Raw genomic sequence first — 19,570 nt, forward strand, 5'->3', positions numbered from 1 at the left:
GGGCATGGATGCAGGGGAATGGTCTTCACCCGCACGTGTTTCTAGAGATCTGTTGCTGTTGGGGAACGCCGGACGTCGATCTAATGGCGTCTCAGCACTACAACAAAGTCCCGGCATTCATGGCTCGGTCCAAGGATCACAGAGCTCTGGCAGCAGACGCGCTAGTTCACGACTGGTCCCAGTTTCGACTGCCTTATGTATTTCCTCCTCTGGCACTACTGCCCAGAGTGTTACGCAAGATCAGGTCAGACTGTCGCCGCGCCATCCTCGTTGCTCCAGACTGGCCGAGGTGATCGTGGTACCCGGATCTGTGGCACCTCACGGTGGGTCAACCGTGGACTCTCCCAGACCGACCAGACTTGCTGCCTTAAGGGCCATATTTCCTTCTGAATTCTACGGCTCTAATCCTCACTGTGTGGCCATTGAGTCCTGGCTCCTAGCGTCATCAGGGATATCTCCAGATGTCATTGCCACCATGAGACAGGCCAGGAAACCAACGTCCGCCAAGATCTATCACAGGACTTGGAGGATCTTCTTATCCTGGTGCTCTGATCAGGGTTTTACTCCCTGGCCATTTGCCTTGCAAAGGGTGGCCTTCCTAGTGGCAGTCACATCACTCAGAAGAGTATCTCAGCTGGCAGCGCTGTCATGCAAAGCCCCCTTCCTGGTGTTTCACCAGGATAGGGTGGTTCGACGTCCGGTCCCGGACTTTCTCCCTAAGGTATCCCCGTTTCGTCTTACCCTCTTTGGGTCCGCATCCAGTTCACCAATGTGAAAAGGATTTGCATTTATTAGATCTGGTGAGAGCACTCCGGCTCTACATTTCTCGCACGGCGCCCCTGCGCCGGTCTGATGCGCTCTTGTCCTTATCGCGGACCAGAGTAAGGGATTTCAGGTTTTCAAGTCAACCTTGGCTCGGTGAATCAAGGAACCGATTCTTGAAGCCTACCGTTCTTTCTTTTTCGCTCCTAATTGGGAGACCCAGACAATTGGGTGTATAGCTACTGCCTCCGGAGGCCGCACAAAGTACTACACTTAAAAGTGTAAGGCCCCTCCCCTTCTGGCTATACATCCCCCCGTGGGAGCACGGGTCCCTCAGTTTTTGCTTTGTGCGAAGGAGGTCAGACACGCACGCATAGCTCCACTATTTAGTCAGCAGCAGCTGCTGACTATGTCGGATGGAAGAAAAGAGGGCCCATACAGGGCCCCCAGCATGCTCCCTTCTCACCCCACTTTCTGTCGGTGGTGCTTGTTAAGGTTGAGGTACCCATTGCGGGTACGGAGGCTGGAGCCCACATGCTGATTCCTTCCCCATCCCCATTAGGGCTCTGGGCGAAGTGGGATTTTACCGGTCTCCAGGCACTGAGACCGTGCTCCATCCGCAGCCCCTGGAGAAGCCGCTGGATATGGAGCTGAGTATCGTCAGGGACATGGCCCTGCTCCGTCAAGGTACTCTGTGTCCCCGTGCATACGCGCGCACACCGCAGCATTGCTGGGTGTGTTAGTGCGCCGGGGACAACAGCGCTGCTGCGCTTGTGCCATTTCCTCACTTCAGCTTAGCTGAGTGGGTAGACTCAGGGAGAACGGTCGCGCCGGCCGCTGGGACTGCGACGCGGCTGGGACTTGTGGTGCGCCGGGGACTTTCGCGCTGACCGTGCATATATCACGGCCGCGCTTATTACTACAGTCCCCGGCTTTTGCGGCCTAGTTCGTTCGTTTCCCGCCTCCGCACCTGCCAGTCAGGAGGAGGGCGGGACGCTGTACAGAGCATCAGCGCTGAGGGCTGGAGTCTTTTTTTAATACTCCAGCCCTCACACCAGGCACAGTAGGACGCAGTTTCCCGCACTTTGTTTGTGGCACGCCCACGGTCCGCCCCTCTTCACAGAACGCCGTCAGCCATTCCTGCCTGCACGCTGAGCTGCAGAGGGGAGACGGGGAGACCCAGACACGGGATTCTACGGCCTCATACCCGCTGTTCAGCGGGCGGTAAGCAGCCCTCAAGGGCTCACCCCCACTTGTGCTGTTTGTATACTGAGTATTTTGTGTTTGCAAATACTTTGTACTGTACGGTCACTGGTGATTCTCGGCTATATACCCTCCTAGATTACAAGGAGGCAACAGCATGTCGTCCGCAAAACGCAAGGGTGCCAAGGCACAGACATTATATGCTGCCTGTACCGCATGTGGGGCTGCTCTACCGACAGGTTCCACTGACCCCCATTGTGTGCAGTGCTCGGCCCCTGTGCAACTTGCACAGCCGGGGCCTCTGCTGGACGTGACCCAGAGTGTACCACCTGGGAATGCTGTCCAGGTGACAGGAACGGAGTTTGCAGCTTTTGCTGACAGATTGTCTATGACCATGTCAAAGATTCTTGAAACATTGCAGTCTAGACCAGTAACTCAGACCATGGACACTGTGGCATCATTGCTCCCTGGTCCCCCTCAGCTGGAACACTTCCAAGCTCCGGGGGTGTCACATGCACCCCAGGGTGACGATTCTGACTCAGACAACAGTCCCAGACAACCTAAGCGGGCTCGTTATGAGGGGCCCTCAACTTCGTCTCACTGGTCAGGATCCCAGCGGGACGAATCTATGGGTGATGAGGCGGATGTAACTGATCAAGATTCTGATCCTGGGACCGCTCTCAATCTGGATACACCGGATGGTGACGCCATAGTGAATGATCTTATAGCGTCCATCAATAGGATGTTAGATATTTCCCCGCCAACTCCTCCTGCGGAGGAGGCAGCTTCACAGCAGGAGAAATTCCATTTCAGATATCCCAAGCGTAAATTAAGCACTTTTCTGGACCACTCTGACTTTAGAGATGCAATCCAGAAACACCACGCTTATCCTGAGAAGCGGTTTTCTAAACGGCTTAAAGATACACGCTATCCTTTTCCCCCTGACGTGGTCAAGGGTTGGACCCAGTGTCCCAAGGTGGACCCTCCAATCTCCAGGCTTGCAGCTAGATCTTTAGTTGCAGTAGAAGATGGAGCGGCACTTAAAGATGCCACTGACAGGCAGATGGCGCTCTGGCTGAAATCCATCTATGAAGCTATTGGAGCGTCGTTGGCGCCAGCTTTTGCAGCCGTATGGGCACTCCAAGCCATTTCAGCTGGGCTTATACAAGTCGACTCGGTCACACGTACATCTGCCCCGCAGGTGGCACCATTGACCTCTCAAATGTCTGCATTCGCGTCTTACGCGATTAATGCTGTCCTGGACTCTACGAGCCGTACGGCGGTGGCGTCGGCCAACTCCGTGGTTTTGCGCAGAGCCCTGTGGTTGAGAGAATGGAAGGCAGATTCTGCTTCCAAGAAGTGCTTAACCAGTTTGCCTTTTTCTCGTGACCGATTGTTTGGGGAGCGTTTGGATGAAATCATTAAACACTCCAAGGGTAAGGACTCATCCTTACCTCAACACAGACAAAACAAGCCCCAACAAAGGAGGGGTCAGTCTGGTTTTCGGTCCTTTCGAGGCTCAGGCAGGTCCCAATTCTCCTCGTCCAAGAGGACTCAAAAGGATCAGAGAGGCTCAGATTCTTGGCGGACTCAGTCACGCCCAAAAAAGACAGCAGGAAGAACCGTTACCAAGACGGCTTCCTCATGACTTTCAGCCTCCTCTCTCCGCATCCTCGGTCGGTGGCAGGCTCTCCCGCTTTGGCGACATTTGGCTGTCACAGGTCAAAGACCGTTGGGTGAGGGACATTCTGTCTCACGGGTACAGGATAGAGTTCAGCTCTCGTCCTCCAACTCGTTTCTTCAGAACTTCCCCACCGCCCGACCGAGCCGATGCTCTGCTGCAGGCGGTGGCCGCTCTAAAGGCGGAAGGAGTGGTGACTTCCGTTCCTCTTCAGGAACAAGGTCACGGTTTTTACTCCAATCTGTTTGTGGTGCCAAAGAAGGACGGGTCCTTTCGGCCCGTCCTGGATCTAAAGTTGCTCAACAAACACGTAAAAACCAGGAGGTTCCGGATGGAATCTCTCCGCTCCGTCATAGCCTCAATGTCTCAAGGAGATTTCTTGGCATCAATAGACATCAAAGATGCTTATCTTCACGTGCCGATTGCGCCAGAGCATCAGCGTTTTCTACGCTTCGTTATAGAAAGCGAACACCTGCAGTTCGTAGCGTTACCTTTCGGGCTGGCAACAGCCCCTCGGGTCTTCACCAAGGTCATGGCAGCAGTAGTAGCTGTCCTGCACTCGCAGGGTCACTCCGTGATCCCGTATTGGGACGATCTACTTATAAAGGCACCCTCTCGAGGCATGCCAACACAGTCTGGACGTGGCACTGAAGACTCTCCAGAGTTTCGGGTGGATTATCAACTTTTCAAAGTCAAATCTAACCCCGACCCAATCACTAACATATCTTGGCATGGAGTTTCATACTCTCTCAGCGATAGTGAAGCTTCCACTGGACAAGCAGTGCTCTCTGCAGACAGGGGTGCAATCAACCAGTCCCACTCCTTGAGGCGCCTCATGCATTTCCTAGGGAAGATGGTGGCAGCAATGGAAGCAGTCCCTTTCGCGCAGTTTCATCTGCGCCCTCTACAATGGGACATTCTCCGCCAATGGGACGGGAAGTCGACGTCCCTCGACAGGGATGTCTCCCTCTCTCAGGCAGCCAAGGACTCTCTCCGATGGTGGCTTCTTCCCACCTCATTGTCAAAAGGAAAGTCGTTCCTACCCCCATCCTGGGCGGTGGTCACGACAGATGCGAGCCTATCAGGGTGGGGAGCAGTGTTTCTTCACCACAGGGCTCAGGGTACGTGGACTCAGAGAGAGTCCACCCTTCAGATCAATGTTCTGGAAATCAGAGCAGTCTATCTTGCTCTGCGAGCCTTCCAACAGTGGCTGGAGGGCAAGCAGATCCGGATTCAGTCGGACAATTCCACAGCGGTGGCGTACATCAACCACCAAGGGGGAACACGCAGTCGGCAAGCCTTTCAAGAAGTCCGGCGGATTCTGACGTGGGTGGAAAACACAGCATCCACCATATCCGCAGTTCACATCCCAGGCGTGGAAAACTGGGAAGCAGACTTTCTCAGTCGCCAGGGCATGGACGCAGGGGAATGGTCCCTTCACCCGGACGTGTTTCAGGAGATCTGTCGCCGCTGGGGGATGCCGGACGTCGACCTGATGGCGTCACGGCACAACAACAAGGTCCCGGTTTTCATGGCACGGTCTCACGATCACCGAGCTCTGGCGGCAGACGCCTTAGTTCAGGATTGGTCGCAGTTCCGACTACCTTATGTGTTCCCACCTCTGGCATTGTTGCCCAGAGTGCTCCGCAAAATCAGGTCCGACTGCCGTTGCGCCATTCTCGTCGCTCCAGACTGGCCAAGGAGGTCGTGGTACCCGGATCTGTGGCATCTCACGGTAGGACAACCGTGGACGCTACCAGGCCGTCCAGACTTGCTGTCTCAAGGGCCGTTTTTCCATCTGAATTCTGCGGCCCTGAACCTGACTGTGTGGCCATTGAGTCCTGGATCCTAGGGACCTCAGGTTTATCTCATGATGTTGTTGCCACCATGAGACAGGCTAGGAAACCATCCTCCGCCAAGATCTACCACAGAACGTGGAAGATATTCTTATCTTGGTGCTCTGCTCAGGGAGTTTCTCCCTGGCCATTTGCATTGCCTATTTTTCTTTCCTTCCTGCAGTCTGGGTTGGAAAAAGGTTTGTCGCTTAGCTCCCTTAAAGGACAAGTCTCTGCGCTATCCGTATTCTTTCAGAAGCGCCTGGCGCGACTTCCTAAGGTACGCACGTTCCTGCAAGGGGTTTGTCATATCATTCCCCCTTACAAGCGGCCATTGGAACCCTGGGATCTGAACAAGGTTCTAATTGCTCTCCAGAAGCCACCTTTCGAGCCTATGAAGGAGATTTCCTTTTCTCGGCTTTCACAGAAAGTGGCTTTTCTGGTGGCGGTCACGTCTCTTCGGAGAGTGTCAGAGCTGGCGGCGTTATCTTGCAAATCTCCCTTCCTGGTGTTTCACCAAGACAAGGTAGTACTGCGTCCAATTCCAGAGTTTCTTCCCAAGGTGGTATCTTCCTTTCATCTCAATCAGGATATCACTTTACCATCTTTGTGTCCACATCCAGTTCACCAATTTGAAAAGGGTTTGCATCTGTTGGACCTGGTGAGAGCACTCAGGATCTACATTTCCCGCACTGCGCCTCTGCGCCGTTCGGATGCACTCTTTATCCTGGTCGCTGGTCAGCATAAAGGGTCGCAAGCTTCCAAATCCACCCTTGCGCGGTGGATCAAGGAACCAATTCTTCACGCCTACCGTTCTGCTGGGCTTCCGACTCCTTCTGGACTGAAGGCCCATTCTACCAGAGCCGTGGGTGCGTCCTGGGCATTACGGCATCAGGCTACGGCTCAGCAGGTGTGCCAGGCGGCTACCTGGTCGAGTCTGCACACTTTCACCAAGCATTATCAGGTGCATACCTACGCTTCGGCGGATGCCAGCCTAGGTAGACAAGTCCTGCAGGCGGCGGTGGCCCACCTGTAAGAAAGGGCTGCCTGACAGCCCGATCACGAGGTATTCTTTTACCCACCCAGGGACTGCTTTTGGACGTCCCAATTGTCTGGGTCTCCCAATTAGGAGCGAAAAAGAAGAAGGGAATTTTGTTTACTTACCGTAAATTCCTTTTCTTCTAGCTCCAATTGGGAGACCCAGCACCCGCCCTGTTTTTTCTTAGGGTATTTGTTTTTCGGGTGCACATGTTGTTCATGTTGATAAGTTACGTTCTCCGATATTGTTTATCGGATTGAATTTGTTTTTGAAACAGTTATTGGCTTTCCTCCTTCTTGCTTTTGCACTAAAACTGAGGGACCCGTGCTCCCACGGGGGGGTGTATAGCCAGAAGGGGAGGGGCCTTACACTTTTAAGTGTAGTACTTTGTGCGGCCTCCGGAGGCAGTAGCTATACACCCAATTGTCTGGGTCTCCCAATTGGAGCTAGAAGAAAAGGAATTTACGGTAAGTAAACAAAATTCCCTTCTTTGGGCTTCCGATTCCTGCAGGGCTGAAGGCCCATTCTACCAGAGCCGTCGGTGTCCTGGGCATTGCGACACCAGGCTACGGCTCGGCAGGTGTGTCAGGCGGCTACATGGTCGAGTCTGCACACTTTCACGAAACACTATCAGGTGCATGCCGATGATTCGGCAGATACCAGCCTAGGTAGGCGAGTCCTTCAGGCGGCAGTTGCCCACCTGTAAGAGGGGGCCGTTTTTCGGCTCTTTTATCGAGGTATTCTTTTACCCACCCAGGGATTGCTTTTGGACATCCCAATTGTCTGGGTCTCCCAATGGAGCGACAAAGAAGGGAATTTTGTTTACTTACCGTAAATTCCTTTTCTTCTAGCTCCTATTGGGAGACCCAGCACCCGCCCCTGTTCCCTTCGGGCTGGTTGTTCTTTTGTGTACACATGTTGTTCATGTTGAATTGTTCTTTTGGTTCATGGTTTCAGTTCTCCGAACATCCTTCGGATTGAATTTACCTTAGACCAATTTATAAGTTTCCTCCTTCCTGCTTTTGCACCAAACTGAGGAGCCCGTGATGCACGGGAGGGTGTATAGCAGAGGGGAGGGGTTACACTTTTTAAAGTGTAATACTTTGTGTGGCCTCCGGAGGCAGAAGCTATACACCCAATTGTCTGGGTCTCCCAATAGGAGCTAGAAGAAAAGGAATTTACGGTAAGTAAACAAAATTCCCTTCTTTGATCGGACATTTTGTGAACTCGACGATGCCAAATGTGTAAATTTTTATTTTTTTTTTTTTAAATAGTTTCGGGGTGATTTTAATTTTTTTTTTCTTCATATATTTTAATTTTTTTTTATTTTTACTGTTCCCATGAAAGGACTTTATGACTGCTCTTTCCTTCGCTTCTTCTGATCAGAGTGATGCTTCAGCCTTATCAGCATCGCACTAATCAGCAGAAATGCTCTTCTCCTGTGGATGGCGGTGATCGGTCGGCTCTCATGGGAAGTGAGTCAGGACAGCGACAGCTGTCCTCATCTAATCCCGAACTGTCATGACAACTCATCGGCACCCCATGCTCGTGTGATGGGAGCGCGAATGGCGTAATCCTTGCCGGAGCCTGTTAGATCGCTCTGTCAGAGTTTGACAGTGTGATCTAACTAGTTAACAGGCGTGAATGAAGCGGAGCTGCACCCGCGCCTGTTACCTGCACAGAACAGCAGACATGTGCAAGGAACAATGCAGGTTCGTGCGGGACAGGTACGGCCTAGGACGTATAGGTATGTCCTAGGTTGTAAATGGGTTAATATATAACTCATAATATGAACTGATGTCAATAATTGCATCCAATCCCTACCATTATGTTTCTATGCACAGGACGTATGTCACAGAAGAGCGACGATGGAGGAGTCTTCATCGCGGCCGCCCTCATTTATACGAAGCTTAGTAAAAAGTAAAAAAGAAAAAAAAAGTATTAATTTTTTTTTCTCCCAGGTCTGAGATATTTCTGGTCTGATAAAGGGATCAGGAAACCCCTCCAATTAGAAAAAGGGGAAAGAAGAGAGATGTATTCTATAGTGGAGATCCCTACAGATTCCCCCCGGCCAAGAGCCAATCCCTAGCCTTTATGTGAGACAGAGGGGATTAAATAAATAAAATAAAGTCCATATATGAGTATATTATCTGTATGAATGTACTACGGCAATATTACTAACCAGAACTACCTCTTAGGGTGCATTCACACGAGCGTATGACCCGCATGATTATCAGATCGCATCACCCGGCACGGCCGCACACTCTTCGGACAGGAGCCTGTCGGCTGCATGTATTTCTATGCAGCTGACATGCTCCTGTCCGAAGTGTGTGCGGCCGCGCCGGGTGATGCGATCCGATTATCGTGCGGGTCATACGCTCGTGTGAATGCACCCTTATGCACAAATCCAGGGTCACACTAAGGATACGAGCCCATGATCAGGATCCACTGCTTCCTGGATGCAGCGGGACCACAAGTCTCTTCCGCAGGAGACCACAGCTGCTCGTGCCCACAATCTCAGGCTTAGGCAGTTGCGGTCTCTCGCTTGTGCTCTTCCTGAGGAGGACGCTTATGTCTCTGCAACAAACAATTGACATACTGCGGCTCGGAAAGTTGCACCACAGCTCAGATTTTTGCTATGGGTAAAATGGGCACAGCGGGCAAGAGATTTCTATAAATCAATCCACTGTGCTTGTACTGTACAGAGCAGCGATTTACATGCTCCAGGTCCCGAAATGAAGGCCAGGACAATGAAGGGCAGGCGAGGATCCACAGGGATGAACTTCTCTACAAAAATACTGTGTATGATTTATACAGTGTGTCCACCCATATCCTGTCCACCGCCATTAACTTGAGAACAGCGGCAGCTATAGGCATAGAAGTGGTGTCTAGGTATAGTAAAGTAGCCATGCGCTACGCAATGAAACCACCTATAGCTCCACCTGGTGGAAAACAGCAGAGTTAGCATTTTTATCTCGAAAATGGAACGAAATAGAGAAAAAAAGTTGCAGGGCATCATCAATTCAGTACGAATCAACACCTTGCATACAGAAATGCTATGATATGAAACCCATGACCTCCCCCCAAAAACATTAAATGCTGGTCACGCATATGGCGCTCATTTACCTTTGATGCTCAGTGGCCCCCGTCAGCTGCAATGCACATCTGGCCTCTGCACAGCATGCTGTATCTTGCTGCACGTTGTGCAATATAGTAGGTGACACGTTTGCACAAGCATCTGTGATACGTCGTCGTAGGTCCTGCAATGTTGGTGGAGGGGTCTCATACACCTGCTGTGTGATGTGCCCTCACAGAAAGAAGTCCAATGAGGTCAGGTCAGGTGAGCGGAGGCCACTCCACACAGCCACCATACCCAATGACTTGTAGGAAGGTCTCCATGAGGTATCGCTTCACGTCCGCAGCCTTGTGAGGTTTACACGTTCTTATCATAGCATTTCTGTATGCAAGGTGTTGATTCGTATTGAATTGATGATGCCCTACAACTTTGTAATTCACTTTTTTTCTCTATCTTGTTCCGTTTTCGAGATAAAAATGCTAACTCCGTTATTTTCCACCAGGTGGCGCTATAGGTGGTCTCATTGCGTAGTGCATGGCTACTTTACTATACCTAGACACCACTTCTATGCCTATAGCTGCCGCCGTTCTCAAGTTAATGGCGGAGGACAGGATATGGGTGGACACACTGTATAACAATGTATAGCCAGGTGTGACCAAAGGATATTTTATTTATAATATGGAATAATATTTCTACTTTTCTAAACTGAATTTATGTAAATAAATCAAATTTTACAATTAAAACTCAAAGTTTGTGTGCTCCAAGTTAATAACATTACCGACATCGCTCATTTACCACTACACGGACATATAGTAACCTCGGCCTTCCTACATCAGGTCAGTGACCATCACCGGAATTGTAAATACAGCTCTGGAGGATAATACAGGAGGTAACTCAGGATAAGTAATCTATGTACTCCGGGTCAGTACAGGATCAGTAATGTATGTGCACAGTGACTACTGCAGCAGAATAGTGAGCGCAGCTCTGGAGTATAATACAGGAGGTAACTCAGGATCAGTACAGGATTACTAATGTCTGTACACAGTAACTCCACCAGCAGAATAGTGAGCGCAGCTCTGGAGTATAATACAGGAGGTAACTCCGAATCCGTACAGGATTACTAATGACTGTACACAGTGACTCCACCAGCAGAATAGCGAGTGCCGCTCTGGAGTATAATACAGGATGTAATTCAAGATCAGTAATATCTGTACACAGTAACTCCACCAGCAGAATAGTGAGTGCCGCTCTGGAGTATAATACAGGAGGTAACTCAGGATCAGTAATATCTGTACACAGTAACTCCACCAGCAGAATAGTGAGTGCCGCTCTGGCGTATAATACAGGAAGTAACTGAGGGTCAGTAATGTCTGTACACAATAACTCCACCAGTAGAATAGTGAGTGCAGCTCTGGAGTATAAGGTTGAGGCCACACAGGGATTACTGCGAGTGCTCGCATGACACTCGGCTCGCGCTCGCAGCACAGCGGGAGCCGAGTGTCATGCAACTGTGGTCCGATCATGCGATCAGACCACAGTTGCAGAGGGGCAGGCCGGCGCTGAGGAGGGGAGGGATGGATTTATCTCACGATCTCCACCGTTGCCGGCTGATGCGAGAATCGCGCCGCTCTCACGTTACACCGGTGTAATGCGAGTGCAGTGCGATGTTTCTCTCGCCCCATAGACTTGAATGGGTGCAAGTCAAACAGGATCGCATTGCACCTGCAGCATGCTGCCACTGTTTTCTCGTTCCGATTAGGGCTGAGAAAACATTGCTTATGGGAGCGGCTCCATAGAGTAATATTGGTCCAAGTGGAATATGATTATTTATTTTTTTTATTCAAACGCATTCCACTTGCTCCGTATAACTCGCCGTGTGTGCTGACCCTAATACAGGATGCGACTAAGGGCGGCTTTGCACGTTGCGACATTGCACGTGCGATGTCGATGGGGTCAAATCGAAAGTGACGCACATCCGGCGTCGTAGTCGATATCGCAACGTGCAAATCCTTTTTGATACGATGAACGAGTTCAAAAGCGTCGTTATCGTATCATCGCTGCAGCCTCCGACATTTCCATAATGCCGGTGCAGCGACAGGTGCGATGTTCTTCCTCGCTCCTGCGGCACCACACATCGCTGTGTGTAAAGCCGCAGGAGCGAGGAACTTCACCTTACCTGCCGCCGGCTGCAATGAGAAGGACGGAGGTGGGTGGGATGTTTACATCCTGCTCATCTCCGCCCCTCCACTTCAATTGGCCGCCTGCCGTGTGACGTCGCTGTGATGCCGCACGACCCGCCCCCTTAGGAAGGAGGCGGGTCGCCGGCCAGAGGGACGTCGCACGGCAGGGATGTGCGTGTGAAACTGCCGTAGCGATAATAATCGCTACGGCAGCTTTCACTAGATATTGCACGTGCGACGGGGGCGGGACTATCGCTGCAGCATCGGTAACACATTGTTACCGATGTCGCAGCGTGCAAAGCCCACCTAAGGATCAGTACAAGATCAGTAATGTATGTACAGCGTGACTGCACCAGCAGAATAGTGAGTGCAGCTCTGGAATATAATAGAGGAGGTAACTCAGGATCAGTAATGTAATGTATGTACACAGTGACTGCACCAGCAGAATGAGTGCAGCTCTGGCGTATAATACAGGAGGTAACTCAGGATTAGTACAGGATTAGTAATGTATGTACACAGTGACTGCACCAGCAGAATAGTGAGCGCAGCTCTGGAGTATAATACAGGAGGTAACTCAGGATCAGTACAGGATTAGTAATGTATGTACACAGTGACTGCACCAGCAGAATAGTGAGTGCAGCTCTGGAGGATAATACAGGAGGTAACTCAGGATCAGTAATGTAATGTATGTGAATACAAGATCAATTAATGAGCGGCCGGCATTTTCAAAAAAGGAAAAGCCGCCAGAGCTTTGTTACACCCGTGCAGCGCCGCACCAGTGATCGGTGAGTATGAGAGAGAGAGGGGGGGGGGCGGAGAGAGACCAGGAGGGATTTTAAACTATTTAGATCGTTCTGCTGGACATGCTGAGCATGCTCAGTAGAATGTGACTGGAACCGTCAGCAGATTCCGACGCTTAGCGCATTGTGGCGGAATCCGCCGCCATAGACAATCATTACACACCTTGGCGGATACTAATGGAATCCGTCAAGGTGCGATATTTTAATGACACAAAAAGCGCTACATGCAGCGTTCCTTCCTCCCGACACTTGTGTTACAGTGCGTCGTCCATACAAGTCTATGGAGAATAGCGCAGTGCGTTAACGGACTGCGCTATTCTCCATAGCGGCGGATTGCGCTGAACGCAAGTGTGAAACTGGCCTTAATCGCATAATAAATTTCAGGGTTCACTTACAATTGGTATTAAACCGTCCTCATCAGGTTGTTCACATTTTGACATCATGAGACCAAGACGACGCCTAACAATTGATCAGCAGCACCGCGCCATTGTGAGGATTTAAGCATGATGTTCTCAGATGGAAGTGGCCACTGTGCTTGGAGAGTCACAGAGTGTCACCAGCAGGTTGTCAGAGACACAGAGAGACTGGAAGAGTCATAGAAAGGCAGAGAAGTGGACGTCCTCTGGCCACATCCCACGCTGATGACTGCTTCATTGTGAATAATGCCCTTCAGAACCAGATGATGAATGCCACACAACTCCAGGCACGTTTATAGGAGGTGAGAGGCCCCAAGTGTCACGTCAGGCCATTCAAAGCCATTTACATCAGTGTGGTCTGCGTGCTAGCCAACTTGCAAGGGTACCTGACCACACCACCAGCCACAGGCATCATCTACACTGGAAGAGGGACCAGTGGTGATGAAAGTCGAAGCATGCTGAAAATGATGGCCTCCAACGATATTTGAAACACCAAGGAGAATACTATGCTTCAGCCACTGTTGCCAGCAGACGAGCCTTTGGTGGTGGTGGTGGTGTTACAGTGTGGGCTGGAGTGTCTAGTCAGTACAGATCGGCCATACACTTTGTGATTGTACAGTGATAGCCCCTACTACTGGAATAACATCAATACTCCAGTCATTGTGCCTCTACATGAACAACACCAGCCTAATCTCATCTTCATGGAGAACAATGCTCCAGCTCATCGAAGTCACATCATTAGGGACTGGCTGCCGGAGACTGGGGAACCTGAAATGGAGCGGCTGCACTCTCTCCAGACCTGAATCCCATAGAAAACCTATGGCATCAGCTGAGTCGCCGTGTAGAGGCCGTAACTCTGTACCCCAGAACCTCAATGATCTCAGGTCCACAATTCAAGAAGAATATTAACAAGTAATTTCCTTTATAACAACCTGTACTGAGTGCCAAAATGATAGTCCACTACTAACAATATATATATATATATATATATATATATATATATATATATATATAAAAAATAGTCTGATGGCAGCGCTAAAAATTCACCAACCGAGCCGCTGGTGCTCCCCCATACTGCAGCCAGTCTCCAGCCTCCTTTTCCAGTGGGGGTAAAAAAAATCAGCTGCCACTGATTGACTGCAGTGGTCACATGAGCTGGAAGAAATGGTCTTGCGAGATGAAAAATTGCACTGCAGCCAATTAGTAACCACTAATTGGCTGCAGTGGTCACTTGACACCTCCTCCCCTGTACCTTTGTACTGGAAGAGGAAACCGGAAGGCCAGTGGGAAAACTGCCAAAAGTATTGAGAAGCCGCAGCTGTTTAGATAGGGGAATATGTTGTTTTATTTTACCAATATTATAGGACAGTTATATAATGTTTGGAAGTAATGTACAAATCCTTTAAGCAGCCTCTGGGGACACTACACATTAAGGAGACGGTGAGGTCAGCCTTGATCAATAAGTAAGCGTACCAAGATGGCGTCACTCAAACAGGAACAAAAAACACTTTTAGGCTATGTTCGCACGTTGCGTTTTTTTCCGCGTTTCTGCAGCGTTTTTAGCAGCAGCGTTTTTGCGCTAAAACGCATGCGTTTTTGATTGCCAGCAAAGTCTATGGGAAAAGCAGAACTCCTGTCTGCACTTTGCTTTTTTTTTCTGCAGCGTTTAATTTGCATATTTGTGGTCAAAAACCATGCTGAAAAAGAAGCAGCATGTCAGTTGTTTTTGCCATTTCTGCAGCATTTCCTTAACATTGGAGTCAATGAGAAATGGCAAAACGCAACCAAAATCACAATTCCTGCGTTTTTCATGCTTTTTACCTGCTTTTCCTCTGCGTTTTTGGCTCCAAAAACGCATGCTTTTCTGGGCAAAATTTAATGGGTTCTAATGTTCCTTTACACACACACAATAACCGAAAATTTAAATGTTAAAAAATTAGAAACTTCACCTATTTTTCTGATAAAATGTGCATAACCACTATTTTCTCATTAAAAATGATAATTTTCCATATAGTTTTATTAAAAGTTAATTTTATAATTTTGTTATCTTTTTTCATTCTTTTTGACTAATTCAACTTTATTTCTCAGTGTCTTGATCTCATAAACGCATCTGCAGAAACGCAGGTGAAAACGCAGGTAAAAAGCGCTGAAAACGCGGTAAAAACGCATGCGTTTTTAGCGCTAAAAAATGGTCAAAAGCCAAGGGAAGGAAAACATGCAGAATAAACTGCAGGTACTCCGACGCAACGTGCGCACATAGCCTTACACCTTCCTGACATAAGACTGCATAGTACTGGTACCTCCTCGTCGGGTCAGCATGTCCGGAGCGGCTTCTATAGCAATCACTGCTAACAGCAGCAACCAGACCCAGCTCCGATCGCTGATGTTTAACTCTTTAAATCCCGCTGTCATCCACAGAGAGCAGAATCTGAACGGCCTAATTGCACAGTGCAATCTGATCCTCATGAAATCGCGGCTGGTGTACCTGTGACGGGGCCACCTAGGAGATTAGTTGTTTTTCCTGTCCTCTGGTACCATGGTAAATAGAACAAGAAGGCAAATGGCCGCAGGTTCAAGTCTACAGGAACTAAAAAAAAAATATGAAAAAAAATAAGTATTAACAAATAATAAAAGTTTGTAACCATCTCTTATTTTCTTATTTCCCAATTCAAACATAACAAAAATAAACATATTTGGTATTGTGTCCAAATAAAAAGTATCCAAATATACATATATATATATGTACATATATATATACAGTATATATATATATATATATATATATATATATATATATACACAGTATATATATATATATATATATATATATATATAAATAATAATATAAAATAATATAAAAGCCTCACATTGCCTCAAAAAAAGTGATCAAAACACCTCCTGTAGCCCAAAATAGTGGTAAATAAATCTACAGCTCAAGGCTAAAACAAGTCCTCAACTAAGGTGAAAGTCTCAGAATAGGGGAAACAAAGCAATTTATTTATTGTTACAGACTTTTTTTTTTTTTGTTTAACCACCAGCACAACCTATATATATATATATATATATATATATATATATATATATACCTTTATATGTCTGGTATTGCCATAATCATAGTGACGTGAAAAATTATGTTACCCGATTTTTTAAACATTATGTAAACTAAAGGCGCCATCTTGGCTCACGCTCTCCCCCTTGGCATCCAGCACCTTCATGGCACCCCTGGCACCTTACACTGACCACTTCTCGTTTTTTGCACCAGTTTTAGGCTAGTTTCACACTTGCACTATTTTGACGCAAACGGAATCCGTCACTAATGTAGTACAGTTCATTTATTTACATTGGAAGCGCGTTACTATGGCGCGTGTGTGTCATGCAGTACCCGCTTGTGTCCACACGATGTCGCGCTTCCACTGTAAATAAATGACTGTACTACATTAGTGACGGATTCAGTTTGCGTCAAAATAGCGCAAGTGTGAGTGAGCCCTTAATCAATCGTCTTAGATGTTGCAGCTGCAATCACTAATTATGGGAGGCCTGATCCCTGCCCAGATTCCCAGCTCTCACTCCTAGCGGAGGGCAGTGACGGGGGAGGATGTCACGTCAATGGGCAGATCTGCCATCGGTCCACGACAGACCTCATATCGGGACGCTGTGGTGCTGGTGTTGTGGTAAGGCCTTGTGCGCCACACTGCAGGTTTTTTTGTTTGTTTTTTGGGTGCTATTTGTTGCTAAAATCTGCATGCCTTATGCCAGTTAAGTATATGAGAATTCAGGAGTACTGTGCGCACGTTGCTTCTTTTTTTCCTTGCAGTTTTGGGTGCAGAAGAAAAAAAAAAGCACCAAATACTCCTGTGTTTTGATTATTTTTATATATATATATATATATATATATATATATATATATATATATATATATATATTTTTTTTTTTATGCATTTTTCTGCCACAAGGTGCAACTTTTGGTGCAGAAAATCTCAGCAACAAAAAACTCCCGCATTTGCACATAGCCTAGGCGTATTGAAGGTTGGTTACATTTTCATCCAGGAAAGTAGTACAATTTTTTTTTTTTTTTTCTCACTTCTCATCCCTGTGCAATTTGCTCTGTTTTTATCCACCAATCATTATTCATTTACAGTGTTCTATGCAAAATAAATTGTAATCTAACCCAAAAAAATGCACATCACTAGTAAGATCCGTGTGGCGTACGTGTTTTTTTTTTTTTTCTTGCACCCGTTCATTTGTATTGGCGAGTATCGCACGATTTCAGCATCCGCTCGCAGCAATCTGAGCAGTCGGAGTTGTTGGGCACCGTTCACACAAGCATATAAAATATCTGACTTTGTTCAGATGCAAATGGTTTTTAATACATCAGCAGTTATTAAACTCTCCAGGACCAAATACAGCAAAAAGCTTCCAAAAGTCAAGAATTGCAATGTAATAAAAATACATTTTTTATATATATATATATATATATATATATATATATTTATTTATTATATTATATTATTTTTATTTATTTATTTATTTATTTTTTCCGCATAGACCTGAAAAGGTAAGTGTGATATATAGAATAAACTAGAAAATGATGCAATTATTTTTATTTATTACCTGGGCATGTAGTCCTCTAGTCTAGGTAAACAAAACAAATACACAAAGTCTGTTTAGAAAAATACAGTGGTGTGAACATGGCTTTAGAAGAAGGTGCTCCCTCTGCAGTCAGTAACCAGGAGGATTCAGTATGGAGCCGGCTAATAAATAGTGCGGCACGAGTAATCTGACATCTAGTCTGCTTTATCAGGGTATGTTCACACATTGTGGCTTGCCTTAAATACATTTGAAATTCCATGCATATGCTAATTAATTTTTCCCTTGCAGATTTGAATCTTTCATATCTGCAGGGTTTTTTTCACCATTGCAAATAAATGAGAAAGATGCATGCAAAAAAAAATAAAAAAAATACCCTGAGGCCGTGTGCACACAATGCATTATGATTTTGGGTCAAATCCTGATGCCAGCAAAGTTGATGAGAATCCTGAAGTCTCGTGCACACTGAGTATTTTTCCCCTGCACGTTAGCTGCAGAAAACGATCGGCAGCATGTCAATTCTTTCACCGTTTTTTTTTTTTTTTTTCCCCCCATTGAATTTAATTGAAAACAAAGCATTGTTTTTTCCTGCCAAGAGATGCAGAAATGGTGCAAAAATTTCTGCAACCAAATACTAAACATGAGGTCTTTTATTTAAATCGGTGAACTATTTTACGTGTTTTTTGTTTTTTTTGGTTTTTTTTTTAGTTTTTGTTTTCTAAATACTTAGAATATAAAAAGCAAATCTAAAGTGTTGTAATCTTGAAGGTGTGTGTCACCCGGATGCACTACTTCTGGAACGGCTGCGGCCTGCTAATTTTAGACTGGGGAGGGCCCAATAACCATGGGCCTCCCCAGCCAGAGTATCCCAGACAACATGTTTTTTGTCTTAATTTTTTTTTTTTAAATAAAAAAATAAACAGAGTGGGATGTCCTTTGTTTAGGATCACCAGCAAAGGTAGAGCTGCCAGCTGCGATTTGCAGGCTGTAGCTTTCTGCTTCACCTTAACAAAAATAGGGGTGGGCCCACATGTTATTGTTTTTCAGGGGAAAATATTGTATTTGGGGTCTAAAAAAACAAGGCTGAACACCTTCTTGTGCTACTTGAAAGGCACTAAAGGGTGTAAGTTTACAAAATGCAGGGGGTGGTCCATTATATATGTGGTTCACATCTAGCTTTCTATCTAGCTTTTGACTGTATGTAAAACTTCATGTTAAAATCACACATCCGTGTGCATTGTATGTTTTTCGCGCACCCATTGACTTTTATTGCCAAGGTACAGAGCCACTCTCGGCATGCTGCAATTTTCGACGCGCGCAGAAATTTTCAGAGTAAAAACTAGCCGATGTGCTCTGCTCTATTGCTAAATATTGGTGCGACTGCAATGCGATTTTAAATACATTTTTTTTTTTAGACGAGGAATAATATACTGCAAGCTGTATATAGAGGGGCTGAAAGGAGTGATATACTGCAGGATGGGGATGTATATAGAGGGGCTGAAAGGAGTGATATACTGCAGGATGGGGATGTGTATAGAGGGGCTGAAAGGAGTGATATACTGCAGGATGGGGATGTGTATAGAAGGGCTGAAAGCAGTGCTATACTGAAGGACAGGGCTGTCCAGAAGGTCTGACTGATTGTATATTGGGAGGGGCTAAAAAATGGGGGAATGATGTTTCTTGATGGTAGAAGGTAGGGGATCTGCTATTTTATTTATTTATTTATTTATTTTTTCTTTCTTTTTTTTCTACTAAACCGTGCATCGGATTCCATCCTGCACCTCTCCTCAACTCTGCTCCAGTCTGGAAAATGCCGCCACCAACATATTTTCCAGTCTAGCAAACTGTCCTCTTGAGACACAAGTCTGAGAAGTCCAGTCTTGGTCTGAACAAGGTTCTACCACCCATTTAGGAATTGTGGATTGACCATATAGCACCCATCAAGTGATCACCAGGGCCAAGGTCTCTGTAAGATCCTCTTTGGGGTTGCC

Source organism: Anomaloglossus baeobatrachus, chromosome 9, assembly GCF_048569485.1.
Source record: "Anomaloglossus baeobatrachus isolate aAnoBae1 chromosome 9, aAnoBae1.hap1, whole genome shotgun sequence".
In the NCBI taxonomy this organism is placed as follows: Eukaryota; Metazoa; Chordata; class Amphibia; order Anura; family Aromobatidae; genus Anomaloglossus; species Anomaloglossus baeobatrachus.